Raw genomic sequence first — 7,649 nt, 5'->3', positions numbered from 1 at the left:
CAATGTGGCCCAACCCAAAAAACAAATGAACAACAACCACAAAATAGAAAGAAAATATGACTGTAAGTTAAAATATAAACCATTTACTTCCTGTAAACAGAAGACCCATTATAACATTTCTTTTGAAGTGTTACTGTTTATTGGTCAGAATACAACTGACAAAAACAACATGAACATGCATTTAATAAATAAAATAAAGGTGATTTTATATATTTGCTAATGATATTAAAACACTTGTAGTGAAAGAACAATGTTTATTATATTTTTCATAACCACTAAGTCTACAAACACTTGAATATACCAGAAGGTGAACTTAAAGAGGAAACTACACGTTTTGGAGAGATGTATGTATGTATGTATGTATGTATGTATGTATGTATGTATGTATGTATGTATGTGGTATGAGTAGTTTTGTCTGAAACTCAAAAGGATGATTATAGTCTTTTGGATTCACCGGATTTGTATTTAAAAGTGAGTTTTTTACTAACAGGAGGCAGCACAGAGCCTTCCATATACTTGAAAAACATCTGTTAAATGAAAACATCTATTGCTCCAAGAAAGTTAAACTTGGGTTGGAGCAGTGGCACAAGCAGTAAGGAGCCTGCCTTGCCTGCTCTAGCCTAAGACGGACCGAGGTTTGATCTCCCAGCATCCCATATGGTCTCCAAGCCAGGAGCGATTTCTAAGAGCATAGCCACGAGTAACCTCTGAGCGTCACCGGGTGTGCCCCCCCAAAATAAAAAAAAAGTTACATTAAATTCAGGGAGGATCTGATAATGACCACAATAAGATTCAATAACAAAATAGGATTTAATGCAATATATTTTAGTTGCCATTTTGAACTAAATATGTGAGAATAAGCAGTAATAATAAATGATTACATGAATGATTAAATTATTAAATGTTTTGAATTTATATAGATTACAGTCAATCAAAACAAATTGAATTTTATTGATTATTTTCTGATAATTCCATTTGCCATTACTTTAAGTCTTGTTGGAGCAAGTAATATGAAATAAATTTGTTATATGCTTGCCAAGGGAGCATATAGGCTAAGGGTGGAAAGGAACCTGGGGATATTGGGAGAGAGAGGAGGACTTTGGTGGTGGGACTGGTGTCAGAACATTGCATCACTATTAGGAACAATTTTGTAAATCATGGTTTCTTTTTTTTTTTTTTTTTTTTTTTTTGGTTTTTGGGCCACACCCGGCGGTGCTCAGGGGTTACTCCTGTATGCTCAGAAATAGCTCCAGGCAGGCACGGGGGACCATATGGGACACCGGGATTCGAACCAACCACCTTTGTCCTGGATTGGCTGCTTGCAAGGCAAACGCCGCTGTGCTATCACTCTGGGCACAAATCATGGTTTTTTAATAAAAAGAAAAAAATTTGGTCTTATTAACTTCATCCTACCCTCAAATCAGAAGAAGCAAATCCTGCAGACGTGTTGGGAAAGCAGGAAAGTTACTTCCCTCCATTCACATTACAAAGTGTTAACACTTTCATATACAGGGTCATGGCCTAGGTAGCTAGAAATTCATGGTACAGACATTTACCTCACAAGAAGAGTAGAATTGACAGATCAGTGCTTTTAGCTCCCTTTCAAATTTAGGAGGATATAAGAATGTCTCACGGCTGGCCACTGAGTGCAAGGCCTGAAGCCAGCAGTGTGACAGGATAGCACATACCGTATTTTAACACCCAGAACATCCACCCAGCTTTCCTGATCCAGGGGTTTCAAACTCGGGGCCCGTGGCGGCTGCCGTATAACATTTTGTGGTCCGCGGCCCGCCTTCAAATATCGCAGTATTTGCGATTATTCGCTTACTGAATAAGCACAATAAAAATCGCATTAGTAAGAAAAAAATCGCATTAAACATTCACATACCCCGAGCAGTTCTGTTCGGGATATGCAAATGTTTAATGCGATTTTTGTGATTTTTTTTCTTACTAATGCGATTTTTTATTGCGAATATTCAGTAAGCGAAATCCCTTATGCGGCCCTGCCTCACCCCGAATTTGCCTCCTGCGGCCCCAAGGTAAATTGAGTTTGAGACTCCTGCCCTAATCCCTTTACCCTGTTTTAATCTCCTCGAACATCCAACCTGATTGACTGATGCAGAGTCCACCCCCTACTCTCCCCTAATATAAATATCTATTTCCCACCTACAATAAACTGAGTTACTTTCCAGAGTGGCTAGTGGATGCTTCTTTGTGAGCACTCTACTCATCCAGGAACTGACCTTACCAGTGACTTCTACATCTTGAAATATGACTTCACCAGCTTCATTTACAGCAGAGAAAAGATTGAGATTCGAAACTTGGATGGGATGACATAAGTGTGTGATTCTGGGCAAGCACTGTACTGCCACTTAGCAAGCAATATAACCAAGTGTGTATGACCCTGTATCATCTCAACAGACATACTGTTAAAGGGAGGAAAAGGGGGAAATATAGACAAGATGAAGATTGAATAAGCAGGCTCCCTGTGTGTGACACCAGGCGGGGAAAATCCGCGAAAGTACACCGGCCCAGTGGGGCTCAGCTGTGAAAGACTGTGAGTGTGACCTGTCTATGTCTGTCTACTGTCCTCTTGCGTGAAACTCTTGCGAGTGGGGCAAAAAGAGCCTCCAGAAACCTCGCTCGCCCAGACGCCATTTTCAGGGAGGGACTTCAGAGCATAAAAACCGGCTAACCTTTGCAAAAGCTGGCTCCCTGTGTGTGTCACCAGGCGGGGAAAATCCGCAAAAGTACACCTAAGGAAAGAAATCCATTGCAACAAGAAGGAAAAATCACACTAAGAACGGCGCTATATCACAGAAGCAAACATTTCTCTCTGGACTGTCTTCTCTGTTGCATGCTCGGGCCTAAGATTTGTCCCAGTGTGAGGCTTCATCCACGGAGGACTCCCCTCCCTTAGAGGCAAGTCAGCCCATCCAGAAAGGGAGGAGCCAGAGGAGTGTGCTGCCTACATCATATAGACAATGAATACCACTACAACACGTAGAAAAACCCACAATACAAGTGTGACAATGGGGAAACAACGCAGGCCAGCATCAGACATAGAGAATGAAGATGACAATTCTGAGGACCAGATAATGACTGAACAACTAATCAACCTCTCAGATAAGGACTTTAGACTAGCAATATGGAAGGTGCTCAACAGACTCCAAGAAACCATGGATCGAGTTGAACAGAACACTAATAAGAACCAAGAAAATATGAAGGCAGAAATGACAAAACTCCAAACTGAAATAACATGTCAACTAACAGGACTGAAAAAGTCAGTAAACGAAGTGAATGACAAAATGGATAAGCTCTGGGACAGGGTATCAGAAGCTGAGAATAGACTTGGTGCTGTGGAAGATGAGATACATAACAATTCCATACAGCAGGAGAGATTGGACAAAAAACTTAAAGCAAATGAGCAGACAATGGAAAAATTAGTCAAAGAATGGGAACAGACGAAAATAGAAGTCTATGATAAGATCAACAGAAACAACTTAAGAATCATTGTAGTCCCAGAGACCCAGGAAGAAAATTTCCAGGAAGAATCAATGGTCAAGAACATCATTAAAGAGAAACTTCCAGAGCTAAAGAATATATGTGATCGGGGCCGGAGAGATAGCATGGAGGTAAGGCGTTTGCCTTTCATGCAGGAGGTCATTGGTTCGAATCCTGGCATCCCATATGGTCCCCCGTGCCTGCCAGGAACAATTTCTGAGCCTGGAGCCAGGAATAATCTCTGAGCACTGCCGGGTGTGACCCAAAAAAACCACAAAAAAAAAAAAAAAAAAAAAAAAAAAGAATATATGTGATCAAATCCTGCATGCCCGAAGAGTACCAACCAAAAGAGACCCCAGAAAAACCACCCCAAGACACATCCTAGTCACAATGACAAATCCCACAGATAGAGACAGAATTCTGAAAACAGCAAGATCAAAAGGGGAAATCATGTTCAAGCAAGCTTCCCTGAGATTTACAGCAGACCTGTCACCAGAAACGCTCAATGCCAGAAAGCAGTGGTGGGATATTGTGACAAGACTGAATGAAATGAATGCTTCACCCAGAATACTATACCCAGCAAAACTCACTTTCCGGTTTGATGGAAGAATACATGGTTTCACAGACAAAAAACAGCTCAGAAACTTCACAGACACAAAACCAGTCTTAAGAGAAAAACTGAAAGACCTAATCTAAGACAAGACTACCCAAAAGACACACCAAATTTTGAAATAAAGATGGCGTTAAATCCCAGGACAATTCTTTCTCTCAACGTCAATGGACTAAATGCACCAGTTAAGAGACACAGAGTGGCTAAATGGATCAAAAAACTCAATCCAACCTTCTGCTGCCTACAAGAAACGCACCTGAATAGTCAGAACAAACATAGACTCAAAATAAAAGGCTGGAGAAAAGTTATCCAAGCAAACAACACCCATAAAAAAGCTGGAGTGGCCATACTAATATCAGATAATGCAAACTTTATACTCAGGAAGGTTGTAAGGGACAAAGACGGACATTTTATATTAATCAAGGGGTACGTAGAGCAGGAAGAATTCACTCTCCTAAACATATATGCACCGAATGAGGGGCCAGCAAAATATTTAATACAACTGTTGACAAATCTGAAAAATAATATCAACAACAACACAATAATTGTGGGGGACCTTAACACGGCTTTGTCAACACTGGACAGGTCAACCAGACTGAAACCCAACAAGAATATACTAGACCTGAGGAGAGAAATGGAAAAAAGAGGCCTAGTGGATATATATAGGACACTCCATCCCCAGAAACCTGGATACACATTCTTCTCCAATGTACATGGGACATTCTCCAGGATAGACTACATGCTGGCACATAAAACATACCTCCATAAGATCAAGAGGATAGAAATTTTGCAGACTACCTTCGCTGACCACAAGGCTCTGAAATTATTTGTGAACTCCAAAGGGACTCAGAAGAAACACTTTAACACCTGGAAGTTAAACAGCCTCATGCTCAATAACCAGTGGGTCCGAGATGAAATCAAGGAGGAAATAAAAAGGTTCCTGGAAACAAGTGACAATAAAGACACAAACTCTCAGAACTTATGGGACACAGCAAAAGCAGTACTGAGAGGAAAATTTATAGCTTTGCAAGCACACATCAGGAAGGAAGAAGGAGCTTACCTGAGTAGCTTAATGACACAGCTAATAGAACTAGAAAATGCTCAACAAAAGGACCCAAGAATAGGAAGACAGAAGGAAATAACAAAGCTGAGAGCAGAAATCAACGAAGTGGAAACTCAAAAAACAATCCGAAAGATCAACGAAAGCAGAAGTTGGTTCTTTGAAAAAATAAACAAGATTGATAGACCACTGGCAAACCTAACAAAGAAAGAGAGAGAGAGAAACTTGATAACTCGTATCAGGAATGAAAAAGGAGAGATCACTACTGATATGACAGAGATTCAAAGGGTAATCAGAAACTACTTTGAAAAACTCTACGCCACTAAAAATGAGAACCTGGAAGAAATGGATAAATTCTTGGACTCTTATAATCTTCCACGGTTGAAGGAAGAGGATGTAGCATATCTAAACACCCCCATCACCATTGATGAAATTAAAACAGTAATCAAATGTCTGCCGAAAAACAAAAGCCCAGGTCCAGATGGATTCACTAATGAATTCTATCAAACTTTCCAAGAGGAACTACTGCCAATCTTGGCAAGACTCTTTCATGAAATTGAACAAACAGAAACACTTCCAAATAGCTTTTATGAAGCCAACATCACCTTGATACCTAAACCAGACAGAGACGCTACCAAAAAAGAAAATTACAGACCAATATCACTGATGAATGCAGATGCAAAGATCCTCAACAAAATCCTGGCAAATAGGATTCAATGCCTCGTTAAGAAGATCATCCACTACGATCAAGTAGGTTTCATCCCAGGAATGCAAGGCTGGTTTAACATCCGTAAATCTATCAACATAATACACAACATCAATAACAAGAAAAATAAAAACCACATGATCATATCAATAGATGCAGAGAAAGCATTTGATAAGGTCCAACACCCATTCTTGATCAAAACTCTCAGCAAGATGGGAATGGAGGGAACCTTTCTCAATATAGTGAAGGCCATCTACCACAAGCCAGTGGCAAATATTATCCTCAATGGAGAAAAACTGAAAGCCTTCCCTCTAAATTCTGGCACAAGACAAGGCTGTCCTCTCTCACCACTCCTATTCAACATAGCACTGGAAGTACTTGCTATAGCGATTAGGCAAGAAAAGGATATCAAGGGAATCCAGATAGGAAAGGAAGAAGTCAAGCTCTCACTGTTTGCAGATGACATGATACTCTACTTAGAAAACCCTAAAGACTCTATCAAAAAGCTTCTAGAAACAATAGACTCATATAGCAAGGTGGCAGGCTACAAAATTAACACACAAAAATCAATGGCCTTTCTATATACCAATAGTAATAAGGATGAAATGGACATTAAGAAAACAACCCCATTCACAATAGTACCACACAAACTCAAATATCTTGGAATCAACTTGACTAAATATGTGAAGGACCTATACAAAGAAAACTATAAAACTCTGCTCCAAGAAATAAGAGAGGACACACGGAAATGGAAACACATACCCTGCTCATGGATTGGCAGGATTAACATCATCAAAATGTCAATACTCCCCAAGGCATTATACAGATTTAATGCCATCCCTCTAAAGATACCCATGACATTCTTCAAAGAAGTGGATCAGACACTTTTGAAATTCATTTGGAACAATAAACACCCTCGAATAGCTAAAGCAATCATTGGGAAAAAGAATATGGGAAATTACTTTTCCCAACTTTAAACTGTACTACAAAGCAACAGTTATCAAAACAGCATGGTATTGGAATAAGGATAGGTCCTCAGATCAGTGGAATAGGCTTGAATACTCAGAAAATGCAATCAGACATACAATCACCTAATTTTTGATAAAGGAGCAGGAAATCCTAAATGGAGCAGGGAAAGCCTCTTCAACAAGTGGTGTTGGCACAATTGGATAGCCACTTGCAAAAAATTAAACTTAGACCCCCAGCTAACATCATGTACAAAGGTAAAATCCAAATGGATTAAAGACCTCGATATCAGCCCCAAAACCATAAGATATATAGAACAGCACATAGGCAAAACACTACAGGACATTACAGGCATCTTCAAGGAGGAAACTGCACTCTCCAAGCAAGTGAAAGCAGAGATTAACAGATGGGAATATATTAAGCTGAGAAGCTTCTGCACCTCAAAGGAAATAGTGCCCAGGATACAAGAGCCACCCACTGAGTGGGAGAAACTATTCACCCAATACCCATCAGATAAGGGGCTAATCTCCAAAATATACAAGGCACTGACAGAACTTTACAAGAAAAAAACATCTAACCCCATCAAAAAATGGGGAGAAGAAATGAACAGACACTTTGACAAAGAAGAAATACGCATGGCCAAAAGACACATGAAAAAATGTTCCACATCACTAATCATCAGGGAGATGCAAATCAAAACAACGATGAGATACCACCTCACACCCCAGAGAATGGCACACATCACAAAGAATGAGAATAAACAGTGTTGGCGGGGATGTGGAGAGAAAGGAACTCTTATCCAC

This window comes from Suncus etruscus, chromosome 8, assembly GCF_024139225.1.
Source record: "Suncus etruscus isolate mSunEtr1 chromosome 8, mSunEtr1.pri.cur, whole genome shotgun sequence".
In the NCBI taxonomy this organism is placed as follows: domain Eukaryota; kingdom Metazoa; phylum Chordata; class Mammalia; order Eulipotyphla; family Soricidae; genus Suncus; species Suncus etruscus.
This window is presented reverse-complemented; position numbering follows the sequence as displayed.